Below are 14,448 nucleotides of genomic sequence, written 5' to 3'. Positions count from 1 at the left end.
TATATTTTTCATTAGTGGAACATCAATCCCAAATCCAATCTATGTGCATATTGACTAGTCATATAATGTGTGCGCATAGTCAGATGCATACTGTACTGTGTAACATGAAGCTACGGCTCCCAGAGGAAGCACATGCTAAGCTGGACAGCCAGGAGTGGATGTGTGACCAGTAGTGATGAGCAGGTTCGGTTTCTCGGGATCCGAACCCCAACGAACTTCACCCATTTTATACGGTTCCGAGGCAGCCTCGGATTTTCCTGCCTTGCTAGTCCACTGCTCTACCTCTGTGTCGTCAAGTATACTATGCATCCATACCTTTGCTGCATTTTAGTTGTGCGCAGTATATAGTAGGAGGACAGTGCAGAATTTTGCTGACCACCAGTATATATATAGCAGTACGGTACAGTAGTCCACTGCTCTACCTCTTCGTCATCAAGTATACTATGCATCCATACCTGTGCTGCATTTTAGTTGTGCGCAGTATATAGTAGAAGAACAGTGCAGAATTTTGCTGATCACCAGTATATATATATATATATATAGCAGTACGGTACAGTAGTCCACTGCTCTACCTCTGTGTCGTCAAGTATACTATGCATCCATACCTGTGCTGCATTTTAGTTGTGCGCAGTATATAATAGGAGGACAGTGCAGAATTTTGCTGATCACCAGTATATATATATAGCAGTACGGTACAGTAGTCCACTGCTCTACCTCTGTGTCATCAAGTATACTATGCATCCATACCTGTGCTGCATTTTAGTTGTGCGTAGTATATAGTATGAGGACAGTGCAGAATTTTGCTGATCACCAGTATATATATATATATATATAGCAGTACGGTACAGTAGTCCACTGCTCTACCTCTGTGTCGTCAAGTATACTATGCATCCATACCTGTGCTGCATTTTAGTTGTGCGCAGTATATAGTAGGAGGACAGTGCAGAATTTTGCTGATCACCAGTATATATATATAGCAGTACGGTACAGTAGTCCACTGCTCTACCTCTGTGTCATCAAGTATACTATGCATCCATACCTGTGCTGCATTTTAGTTGTGCGCAGTATATAGTAGGAGGACAGTGCAGAATTTTGCTGACCACCAGTATATATATAGCAGTACGGTACAGTAGTCCACTGCTCTACCTCTTCTCGGGATCCGAACCCCAATGAACTTCACCCATTTTACACGGTTCCGAGGCAGCCTCGGATTTTCCTGCCTTGCTAGTCCACTGCTCTACCTCTGTGTCATCAAGTATACTATGCATCCATACCTTTGCTGCATTTTAGTTGTGCGCAGTATATAGTAGGAGGACAGTGCAGAATTTTGCTGACCACCAGTATATATATAGCATACATACCTTTGCTGCATTTTAGTTGTGCGCAGTATATAGTAGGAGGACAGTGCAGAATTTTGCTGATCACCAGTATATATATATAGCAGTACGGTACAGTAGTCCACTGCTCTACCTCTGTGTCATCAAGTATACTATGCATCGATACCTGTGCTGCATTTTAGTTGTGCGCAGTATATAGTAGGAGGACAGTGCAGAATTTTGCTGACCACCAGTATATATATAGCAGTACGGTACAGTAGTCCACTGCTCTACCTCTGTGTCGTCAAGTATACTATGCATCCATACTTGTGCTGCATTTTAGTTGTGCGCAGTATATAGTATGAGGACAGTGCAGAATTTTGCTGACCACCAGTATATATATAGCAGTACGGTACAGTAGTCCACTGCTCTACCTCTTCTCGGGATCCGAGCCCCAACGAACTTCACCCATTTTACACGGTTCCGAGGCAGCCTCGGATTTTCCTGCCTTGCTAGTCCACTGCTCTACCTCTGTGTCGTCAAGTATACTATGCATCCATACCTTTGCTGCATTTTAGTTGTGCGCAGTATATAGTAGGAGGACAGTGCAGAATTTTGCTGACCACCAGTATATATATAGCAGTACGGTACAGTAGTCCACTGCTCTACCTCTTCGTCGTCAAGTATACTATGCATCCATACCTGTGCTGCATTTTAGTTGTGCGCAGTATATAGTAGGAGAACAGTGCAGAATTTTGCTGATCACCAGTATATATATATATATATATATATAGCAGTACGGTACAATAGTCCACTGCTCTACCTCTGTGTCGTCAAGTATACTATGCATCCATACCTGTGCTGCATTTTAGTTGTGCGCAGTATATAGTAGGAGGACAGTGCAGAATTTTGCTGACCACCAGTATATATATAGCAGTACGGTACAGTAGTCCACTACTCTACCTCTGTGTCGTCAAGTATACTATGCATCCATACTTGTGCTGCATTTTAGTTGTGCGCAGTATATAGTAGGAGGACAGTGCAGAATTTTGCTGATCACCAGTATATATATATAGCAGTACGGTACAGTAGTCCACTGCTCTACCTCTGTGTCATCAAGTATACTATGCATCCATACCTGTGCTGCATTTTAGTTGTGCGCAGTATATAGTAGGAGGACAGTGCAGAATTTTGCTGACCACCAGTATATATATAGCAGTACGGTACAGTAGTCCACTGCTCTACCTCTGTGTCGTCAAGTATACTATGCATCCATACTTGTGCTGCATTTTAGTTGTGCGCAGTATATAGTAGGAGGAGAGTGCAGAATTTTGCTCACCACCAGTATATATATATAGCAGTACGGTACAGTAGTCCACTGCTCTACCTCCGTGTTGTCAAGTATACTACAAAAGTTCAGTAAAATTACCCAAAAATCAAAATTAACAGCATCTGATGAGAAGCGAAAACTTGCCAATATGCCATTTACGACACGGAGTGGCAAGTAACGGCTGAGGCCCTGGCCTATGTTCATGGCTAGTGGTTCAGATTCACATGAGGATGGAAGCACTCATCCTCTCGCTAGAAAACTGCAGTGCCTCTCCTAGATGGGCCAGGTGTTTGTGTCGGCCACTTGGGTCGCTTAGCTTAGTCACCCAGCTACCTCATTGCACCTCTTTTTTTCTTTGCATCATGTGCTGTTTGGGGACTATTTTTTAAATCTGCCATCCTGTCTGACACTGCAGTGCCACTCCTAGATGGGCCAGGTGTTTGTGTCGGCTACTTGGGTCACTTAGCTTAGTTACACAGCTACCTCATTGCACCTCTTTTTTTCTTTGCCTCATGTGCTGTTTGGGGACTATTTTTTAAATCTGCCATCCTGTCTGAGACTGCAGTGCCACTCCTAGATGGGCCAGGTGTTTGTGTCAGCCACTTGGGTCGCTTAGCTTTGCCATCCAGTGACCTCGGTGCAAATTTTAGGACTAAAAATAATATTGTGAGGTGTGAGGTGTTCAGAATAGACTGGAAATGAGTGGAAATTATGGTTATTGAGGTTAATAATACTATGGGATCAAAATGACCCCCACATTCTATGATTTAAGCTGTTTTTGAGGGTTTTTTGTAAAAAAAGCACCCGAATCTGACAAAAAAATTTCAGGGAGGGTTTGCCAAAACACGTACGAATCCAAAACACGGCCATGGAACCGAATCCAAAACCAAAACACAAGACCCGAAAAATTTCCGGTGCACATCACTAGTGACCAGCATGTTGAAATGACAAATAACAGACAAAATAGCGAAGCAAGAATGGGACATTGACCATCTCCAGAGGAATCAAGCTACTGAGCCAGCCATATCATCCTTTAAACCATCCACCAGCCATATACAGCATATGTCCCCCATCAGGCATTTTATGTCCCCATGGTTAAGACATTGTTTTTACTGTCATAGGAACTTCTATGCATATCAAAGGTACTCTCATTATTACCTACACATGACACTACTCAGAAAGGTACCAACAGAATTGCCACATATGCTGATGCCATCATTCCCACCACCAACAATTCACATCCCCTCAAATTAACTCACACATCCATCTCTTGCCTCCTGCATTTACCTGTGCTGTTGACTGCATCATGGATGTGTGATGTAGTTGAAGTTTAATGCAGGAAATGGCACAAGGTAAGGATTACCTCACACTAATAGACTAAGAGCTCTGTACCTCTGCATTCTGCATTTGCAACATGTATGATTTGCTTTGAGGTTTCAAACTGGGAATAGCCCATATTAGTATGGACAGTGTGTGAGGCAAGTGTAGCCAAGTCTCTCAAGTAGCTTGGGCAAGGGAGCTGAGAGATGGGATAGTAGTTTGAGAGAGCGTTAAGGGGGGTACCGATGTGTACTGAGCGATCTAGCACAGACCGCTCAGCACACATCTCTCCCCCTGCTCAGCACACATCTCTCCCCCTGCTCAGCACACAGGCCAATCTAGAACCAGCGATAGTGACGTGTGGGGCCACGCATCGCTATCGCTATGGGGCATACACACCGAGAGATGTGTGCTTCATTTCTTCGGAATCTAGTCAGATTGCTTAGTATTTAAGCACACATTGCTATGCGTGCGCCCCCCCCCCCCCTTTAGGGTCAGAATTGTGGGGGGGGGGGTTCAGAATGGGGGTAGTTACTGCATGCTTGAACAGTGATGGAAAGATACAAGTAGAGAGAGAGAGAGAGAGGGAGATTACAGATTTTGGAATGAGCACAGGAGACGGAGCTTTACTGGCTTATTCAACCTACTATCCCTTAATAAGTACAGTGACAAAACCTATAAAAAGCAGTGATTACAGATTTTGTTATTGCTACAATACTGTAAGTGGTAAAAATGCATTTCTGCTTTGTAATCAATAACCCAAATAATCTTAAGAAAAAGTGCCTTATCTATTAATAATATAGGTGAGCATGCACAGGTGTGGACAGCACATTGCACTGATTTATGTGGTGTAGAATTAACACACTAACCACTTGGGAACTGTGAGGGACATCAGCTGTTGAATCAGTTACGTTTCTGTAAATGCACATACTGCAATACAAAGATGCCAGTTTGGTACATGATATAAACACATTTCTCAGCACACTGCTAACATTTACCTTTATTTAGCTATTTAGTAGTCCACCTATCTTGCACACAATGGGTCTGATTCAGAGATGGATGCAGCATCATCCTTGTTTGCGTATTTTGCCGCAGTCGCTTCTGCATCGTTATGCTATTATCACTACAAAGCCCTTCCTCTGTGAGAAAGCGTGCATCTGAATGTGCATGGACTGAAATACTATATACACTCCATTGCTTCCTGGAGAGTAAAGCAACAAACATCGGTTGCACTATTAAAACTTGGACCAGCCCTATGGCAGATGCAGTTTCTCCTTCTGAGTTTGTTCTTCTATGTAAGCGACTGAGCATCTCTGTACTCAGTAACTTTCAGTGAAGTTCCTATGACACTGCCATAACATGCCCATGAGCGGATTATTTTTGCATGCATTACTAGCTACCTCCCAGTCTCCCGCCTGTAAAGCCCCATGCTTTGCCTTAACAATTCTTAGTGTGTGCACCTGAATGGGTTTTGCACATTTTAAGTCACCATAGCGACACAAACAAATTACAGGCTGTGCTAGTATATAGACATGTTACATGCCAATTAGTTAACAGTTAAGGAGTTTCAAGGGATACTCTACTCCAGCTGTGTTTTAACAGAGGAAGGGTTACTCTCCTCTTCATGACGCAGTAGACTATGGCATTTTGCCAGAGTCTACTCCACATGTGCAAATCTCTGGAAACATAGTGCCCGCCATGTTCCGAAGACTATGGGGGACATTTACTAAGCAGTGATAAGAGCGGAGAAGTGAGTCAGTGGAGAAGTTGTCCCATCAACCAATCAGTAGCTCTGTATAATTTTGTAGTATGCAAATTATAGATGTTACTTCAATGCTGATTGGCTGCCATGGGCACTTCTCCACTGGCTCACTTCTCCGCTCTTATCACTGCTTAGTAAATGTCCCCCTAAATCTCTACTTTGCATGTGCAGTGGACACTGCTCTACTACCTAGAAGGATATGGCAAAAAAGGAGAAAACTACAAGTGCATACCATATATGTAGTATATTCAATATTATGTCATATCACAACATTGTATTTTTGTATTAAACAATAGAATATAAAAATAGTATAATAGATGTAAGTATACTACTTGACTCTTAGCGGAAACACAAAAAAAGTACTTCCTCATGCATCATTAAGGCTTCCAGTGTCTAAAGTGAAGGATTGTTGTAAGTCCAAGGGACGAAAGGCACATTGCAATATTTTTTCGACTTTCATGCATGCAAAGTTGTCAAAAAAATCACTCAAGTACATGAACATCTGGACTGTGTGTATCTCTGAATCAGGTCAAATATTTCACTATATCAATACTATGGATTATAAATTGTCTTTAGAAAGGTCCCTCTTGCATTTCAGGGTAACAGATGTTAAACCCTGGGGCACAGGAGTATGAAAGTTGCACTACCTTTGGAGACTCTTGTTCTTCTTAAATAGGGAGAGATGAAATAAAATGTAGAGAGATACAGCACCAACCAATCAACTCCTAACTGTAACTTTTCAGACACAGCCTGTAACATGGCATTAAGCAGCTGATTGGTTGGTACTTTTCTCACCCTCCACTTTATCTTTTTCCTCACTTTGATAGATCTGACCTATGCAGTGAAGATTCACTTTCTTGTAGGATAAGTGGTGTAACAACTAGAGTCTCTGGGATTATATCTTGTTGAATAGACATTTCTGTAGAAGAATCCTGGGCATGTTCAACTAACAGTACATTTGGCTCTTGATTTTATTCAACATTTCATCTTTTCAATTGATTCAATATTTGAGATCATGACATTTCACCCTTGTGCTTTAGGAATTTGATCTAAATGACTATGCAATAATAATCTTACGACATGGACATTCTACATTAAGAGACAATTTTTTAGATATGTCATCTTAAATATCTAATGCTATTGTAGCACCAGTTCCTGACCAACACTGACATTTCTAGTCTGTGTCTGACTTTGATGCATATTTTTTTTAATTGTTTATTATGAACTTCTTTATGTAGAGTACTTCTAGTTTCAGTAAATCCCAACAAGATCTCTTCTTTCAGCTAGTGTTGTTCATAGTGTTTACCCAAAGTAGTATCTCAACTAATCAAATAATAATTTTTAAATATTGTTTTGTAGAATAATTTGCTAGTGGCCCATGGCCTTGAGGGTCATGGAATTTTTTTGAAACAAACTATTGCCCATTATTACCATATAAATTTAATAGGTAATGAATTTTTGTAGAATTTCATTTTTATAAGGAATTTTGTAGACTTCTTCTTGAATTCAGGCCCCTTAGAATGTTCATCCACAACTATTAGAAATCTGAAAGGAATATTTGACACATGAAAGGACTAGCATAATCACTATGAAGTCTTTGCCATGGGGTTGAGAGCCATGTAATGAAGTTTGCTGAGGAGCATTTTTAATCATTTTACATCCTTCACTATTTCCATCTGAACATTGATTCCAGGCCACCATACATAAAGTAACTACTAGCAAAAGCCTTTTCAATGTGCCAAAGTGTTTGTCATGCAAAACATTTCCTAGGATCCTTGTATGAATCTTGATAGACACTGTAACTCTAGAACCACATTAATGTTCTTAGCATGCAAGCAGTCTCATTCTTGCTGAGAATCCAGATATACTGAGATCCCATGTATTGGCTGAGCTGTAACTGTGATTCATAGATAATAGATAAGAAAATTATACCAAGGTATAGTAGGCGCTTATGACATGAGATGCTTTACTCAGCAGCTGCCTCAAAAAACAGGGGAAGTCACTCCCACTGTGAACATAAAGAACAACAACAAAAAGGAGGCTGCGCTGTAAAACACTTATAAGATGAACAATATCAGAGAGCAATATTAGATTTTTCTAATTGAGCAATTTAATAAAAGAAAATTAATTCAGGAACATATAAAAACATACATGTCACATATGGATTCATTCTAAGTATTGGGATAGGATTACCCTTTGTGAAATGTCTGGAACAAATGAGGTTTGTGTTGGAGTTGTCTGTTCCTAGTGCACCCCTGCATCAAAAGCACTGGTCCATTCAACAATGTCCCATACACATATGAGAGTCCAATGGAGAGATGGCAACATTCACCGTTAGAGGAAAGTTTGCTCCAAAGGTACCTCTAGAATGAGCTCCTCATGCATTACGGTGTGGGTGATTCTCTTGTTTAAAGGCAAATGCTGGAATCCTCTCAGGGTGAGGGACTGAGGGTAGTTGTTTGTATCCAGGGGATAGTCCAGATCTTACGACATGGACACTCTACATTAAGAGACAATTTTTTAGGTCTGTCATCTTAAACATTCATTCAGCTTGCAGCTTTTTCGAAGTGCTTTTGATACAGGGGTGCACTAGGAACAGACAACTCCAGCTCAAACCTCATTTGTTCCACACGTTTTACAAAGGGTAATCCTATCCCAATACCTAGTATGAATTCATTCTTTTTAATCCATATGTGACATATATGTTTTTATATGTTTCTGAATGAATTTTCTTTTAATAAATTGCTCAATTAGAGAAATCTAATATTGCTCTCTGACATTGTTCTTCTTATAAGTGTTTTACAGTGCAGCCTCCTTTTTGTTGTTGTTCTTTATAGATAATAGATAACCCTGGACTGTTTCTGGTTTCTCAGTTGATGACAACATGAGTTGTTGAAAGCTGCTCTGTCAATATTAAGTGATACATATACCTTGGTTTGAACACATTTTTTATATGCACCAAGCTCCGCTTGGACATGGTAGGCAATGCTCTCAGTAGATGGTGTTGCCTAATAGATGTCTATGGGTTTCTAATTGCACTGTTTCCTGAGATGGACCCAATCAGATCCCTAACAGTGTCTCCTGCAGTGCACATGTAAGTGACTACCCTTAACAAGATAGCTGTCCTTTTTTATTTTATTCAAACATACTGTTACTAAACACTGTTTTGCTTACGATAAGTAGCAGAATGCATCACATGCAAAATGCGATTCTTCATGCATCCAGCCCTAGAAGATATTGAGGTGCCATCAGAGCCTCAGGCGATTTTCATTGGATTTCACCACAGATGAACAGTGTGAAGGAGGCATAGAAAACTCCAGATGCATGAGCTTAATTTGTCAATACCTTTGGTACACACATAATAACAACAATAATAATAATAATAATTTACTTATTTATTTATTGAAACATCTATTACACTACAGGTTGGCTTTTATTTATTGACTATAAATTGCATTTTTTTTGGGGGGGGGGGATTTATTAGGGTGTGAGAATCAGGAAGTGAGAGATTTTGTGAGAGTTCACCATGTTGATTTTGCCATGTAAATGATTGCACCTTTAAAAAAACAGGAGAACTCTTACAAAATCTTTCACTTCCTGATTCTCACACCCTATTACATTCCCTCCTTGGTCTTTCTCTCTCTCTCTCTCTCTCTCTCTCTCTCTCTCTCTCTCTCTCTCTCAGTAATGTATCAATAATGTTGTAAATTATTAATTCAGTAGACTTAAATAAACATGACCTTATTCTGTTTGGCAGTGGAAAATATAAAAAAAAAACTCATGAAGAATTATAATTTATGAGGTAACATCCCCATTTTGCCTAATACAGTATGAAGATTTTGCTATATCATCCTGGATTGCCTGTGCTATCTTTCTGTTTCCAACTCAGGCAGCACTTAGCAGCATGCTACAAGGTGCAGTTGATGACTTGCCCCATCGGCATTATATTTATATTGAATAGCAAGGTATGTACTAACAACTACATAATTGAAATTGAATTTAAGTTGACAGATAACATGGATTTTGATAATGTTACATTGTGTAATTTGGCAGATGCATCATTACTATTACTTTATATTTGTATGCAGGAAACATATTTTTCAGCACTGTACAGAAATTGTTTAGACACTCATATCTTTGCCACAGGTATGTAAATGTACACGTGAAGTACAGTTTAATCACAATTATTTATTTTTGGACTGCATATAGTATGCATGGGGGAGGGGGTGGGGCATTGATTTAAACTCTACACAAACTACACCATGTAAGGATTGAAACCCATTGTTGCAATACTGCAAACTAGCAATGCTGCTAGCCACTGCAACAGTGGTGGTTACTATCACTAGGGGCAGTATACCAGGCTCTGAAGGCTGTGGATTTCTTTTATAAAATAAATAAATGTACATTACTTGAATGAATGAATGAATGAATGAATACATAAAAAATAGGTGTAATAAAACAAAATATTTAAATGAGCATTGTATAATATACAATTTAGATAATAATAATAATAATAATAATAATAATAATAATAATAATAATAATAATAATTCAGCTGGACATTATACAAATAACTTTTAAAATGTATTGTATTAAAAAGCCAACTGCCTATATATAAGTGGGTCACTTTCAGGGGCGTCGGAATGGGGGGATCATTACTGGGAATAGGCGTGCCCATGCTGAGCCTGCTGGGACATCCCCGACTCCTCCCAGTAATGCATCTGTGTGAAGAGCCAGCCAGGACATAGGGCTTGGGGTAGCACACAGTGGCAGCAGACTTTCCAAAGTAGGACTGGAGTTTCCGCAGTGATCCCCCCGTTCTCCACGGTGATCTGGCAGTAAACGCTCCCCACATATGGGGGGGGGGGGGAGGGGTGTAATCATTGGGGGAGTGCCAATTTTTTTTTAATGTCACCCAACCATATAACATTGTGGTGCCCTTGTTCACTTTATATCACAGTGGTGCTAACGGTGAGTGCTACTTGTCAATTCAGGTCAAAGTAGGATGAAGAGAAGGTAAAGTCAACAAATTATAATTTTTCCTTAATTTCTGGAAATTGTTTCTGACCCTCAAACTTTACTTTTTTCCACCTCAGTGCTGTGACCATATGCATATGATGCCAATACCAAACATTTGGCTCAGAGATATAGAAGTTCTCCACAGTGAAAGGTATTCTAGGCCTATCATTTTAAAAGAAATTAGAAAAACTGAGTTTTTTTATTACTTATATATTCATATTGTTAAATGATAACATAATTTTTTAGAAGCAATGTTTTTATTTGTATACATTTTCCCTATATAACACATGTTAGAATTGTATAAGACAGTAATATATTTATTGGATTTTTATAATTTCTGAAAACTTTGTGTTTTGAAAAAAAGAAAGTACTAGTTTTCAAAGAAACTAGTATAAAGAGTTGATGCAAATGTTAATGCTAATATGATAAAATAAAGACGCTCAGCTGGCTGATTATGTTATTGATCTTTGAACTATTGAACTGTTATGTTATACATAGATCATTTGAAGGAAAACCTTGTGGACTATTGAATTTTAGTTGCTCCAGTTTTCTTGTTTCTTCCTAAAGCAAAAGTCTCAAGGGCAAAACAACTAAAAGAATTTGCTGGAGGGGATACTTTACTTTCAAGATGTATTCACTGCACTGCAGATATATCAAAAGAAATTAAAATAAGCACACAAAAAGGATTTCAAAAGCCATTTTAAAATTGATTATGAATTTAAAAGGCAGACAGCCTGATATATTCATAAATTTATAACGTGTAAACAATTCAGGTCTTAAAAAAATTACATACTGTATACAATGTGGTTCTTGTGAATTTTTAAGTGTACTTGCATATTGTAAAATACAAATAATAAAAGGCTTCTAGATTGGAAATTTTGTTTTTTCTAAACATATAGTAGTTCTAGAATACATACGATTTACCGGCGGACAGGATGCCGGCTGTCCATATCCCGACAGTGGCATCCCACCTGCCTGAATGCCGGCAGTGGGGCGAGCACAAAGAGTCCACTTGCGGGCTTGCTGCACTTGCCACAGGATCTACTCCCACTTTGTGGGCATCGTGGATACCAACGAGTGGGAATAGTCCTGTTTTGCTGGCATAGCCGGCTATCGGGATTCCGAAGTCGGTATCCTGACCGCCAGGATACCGACAGCCGGCAAATTGAACAGATACCGTTGCACTGAAGAGCAGACATGGACATGCTTAGGGAATGGAGGGTTTTCTGTTAATACTGTTGATAGTTGTAAACTTGCAGTAAACTGGAGTAACAAATCCGCAATGAGCTTGCACGTTAGACAGTGAATGCATATGTTTGCTTGCTTATTTAGTATAAATTTGCACTTAACTACCTCATTGCTAGTAAATATGTCTGCTTTTCTGCTTTTCATTGAACATACAGTATTTTTAAACATACTTGCGTTGTATATGTTCTAGTGCATAGCTTCTCAAACTCGGTCCTCAGTCAGTACCCTAAACAGTGCATGTTTTCCAAGTATTTTAACAGAATTGCAAGTGAAATAATTAGCTCCACATGTGTATATTTTTAAAATGTGTCAGTGAATAATGAATACACCTGTGCACCTGCTAGATGATAAGGAAAATGTTAGCTGTTTGGGGTCCTGAGGACCGAGTTTGAGAATCACTGTTCTAGTGAATTCCATATGCCTCAGTGCTGTGAGGCAGCAATACTAATCATTACACCAACCATGCTTATGTAAATGACTAAATATTCTACTGCATATAGTATGTGTGCTCTATATAAATAACTGTTAATTAAATATAGTGGATAATAATGAAATTGCATAGTTCAGTTATATTTAAATAAAAGGTTAATGAAATGTTTTGCTCATCATCAGTAGGATTTTTATTTTTTTATGTTGGTAAAAATTTGCAGATTAGCTAATACGTTTTGCATGTTCCATACACCAGCAACATACGACCAATGTTTTAATTAGAGATGTGTGCGAACCCCCATGTTTTGGTTTTGATTTTGGTTCTACTGTAATTCATCATTGTGTTTTTGTTTTGGAGAAAAAACACCCTCAAGTGTTCGGATTCGTTTTTCGGTTTGGTTAAAAATCAATAATCATTAATGAAAATCGATAAAAACAGATAAAATCATGTAATCCAAAATCCAGAATTTGGATTTAAAATCCGAATTCCAAACGGCAGAAAGATCTGAGCTGGGACTTGGTTTGGAACAGATTTCCGCAGGAGATCCAAACCAGGTTTTGGTTTGGTTCGGATCCACGAAATTTGGGTAGAATCTGATTTCAGGAAACCGAACTGCACATCTCTCATTTTAATAGATTAAATTGGATCAGTATCTCATTATACCGATGTTGGGATCCCAATCATTAGAATGCCAGCAGGGAAGGCGAGGGCAATGAAGCCCCTTTGCCGGCTCGGTGGCGAGCTCAGCTCGCCACAGGTTCTATTCTCCCTCTATGTGTTTCATAGACACCCACAGAGGAGGAATTACCTACCTGGCTGGTATTCCAGTGGTGGTATGGTACCTCTGGCGGGATCCCGGTGTTGGTATTGTGACATCTGGGATCCCGTCCATCGGTATGGAGTCAGCCTACCGATTAAAATAGCTATGTAACAGTGGTGGCTGCTGCCCCTTGGCTGCAGTGCCAACCACACACTGCATAGGGAGGGTGATTAGCACATATAAACACACTTGTTATGCTGTATGTAATATATGTGCTGGCTGTTTATCCCAGGGATCAACAGTACTGTGTGTGCCACAGCCGCTGCTGTACCCAGGACTCAGCATTAGGTTTCTATTCTCCTTCCACTATAAGTCCTCTCCAAGACTCCCGTGGAACTACCCAATGGGAGTCTGGGGGCAAGCTTATAGTGGAAGGTAATGGTGGCACAACTTTGGAAGTTTTTTTGTGTTTGAAAATGTTGCTACGGAGCCCCCTAGGTTAGTTACTGTATGTAGGGACATGGACACAAATACAGTGTCTTATATGCTTGTGTTCCTTTAGTAGATGATTTTCATGTAATGCAAGTTCACTATGACAACATTTATGTACTACACCAAATTTATAATTAAATGCAAATATAAAATTCATTTTAACAAGTGTTTCATTCACCATGAACTATAATAACAGTGTCTTACAAATGTGAAAGGATTGTGATTGACACAAAAAAACTTTTTTTTTTTTAATGTTCATCACAAAGAAGAAGAATTTATAAAAGCACTCCCTGGTACATTTTATTTACATTATTTTTGCAACTGTTTATTGTACATGGTACTTGTAAGTGAGTGAAGATGCTATTGTATATAGAAGAGGAAATAATTCCTTACATTATTTAGGATCATAATAGAGGAATTGTTCCCTGGAGCCTAGTTTACATAATGTGCAGGTTGTGTGTAGCACAGCTTTACATTTATTGAAATGGTCATTTTCCCTCTGGGTTCAGTGGAAATGTGCCCAAAGCTATTATTGCATCTATCGACTCAGAGGGATTTAAATGGACAAGGCTGGTGATCCCATGAGGTTAGAAAAGACCAATCTGTGAATCAAAGTTCAAGCACAGAGAGATCTTGAAGACAGAGATTAGATGCCTCTCCACTGCCTACAGGGATAAACAGAGAAAATGGTAAATGATGCTTGATTTAATAATTCAGTCCAGGTATAAACTGTTTATAAAATTATTAATACTCATGTTAATTGTATTTACT

General features: G+C 39.2%; 1 long non-coding RNA gene across 2 annotated transcripts in view; it reads left to right on the top strand.

The window, feature by feature from the left end:
- The window catches only part of LOC134948112 (uncharacterized), a 68,576-nt gene extending 54,563 nt beyond the window's left edge, over window positions 1-14,013 (top strand). Inside the window, exons 3-6 of one of the 2 annotated variants that reach the window (XR_010182919.1) lie at window positions 9,618-9,693; window positions 9,817-9,874; window positions 10,825-10,898; window positions 13,944-14,013. This is a non-coding gene — a long non-coding RNA (uncharacterized LOC134948112). Of the gene's footprint in view, window positions 1-9,617; window positions 9,694-9,816; window positions 9,875-10,824; window positions 11,018-13,943 lie in introns of those variants that run through there. The other variant, XR_010182915.1, reaches the window with a different exon arrangement.
- The last annotated feature ends 435 nt before the right edge of the window (window positions 14,014-14,448 follow it).

The sequence above is a fragment of the Pseudophryne corroboree genome, chromosome 1 (genome assembly GCF_028390025.1).
Source record: "Pseudophryne corroboree isolate aPseCor3 chromosome 1, aPseCor3.hap2, whole genome shotgun sequence".
Taxonomy (NCBI): domain Eukaryota; kingdom Metazoa; phylum Chordata; class Amphibia; order Anura; family Myobatrachidae; genus Pseudophryne; species Pseudophryne corroboree.
Note: the sequence above shows the minus strand (reverse complement) of the source record. Positions and strands in the feature narration are given on the sequence as shown.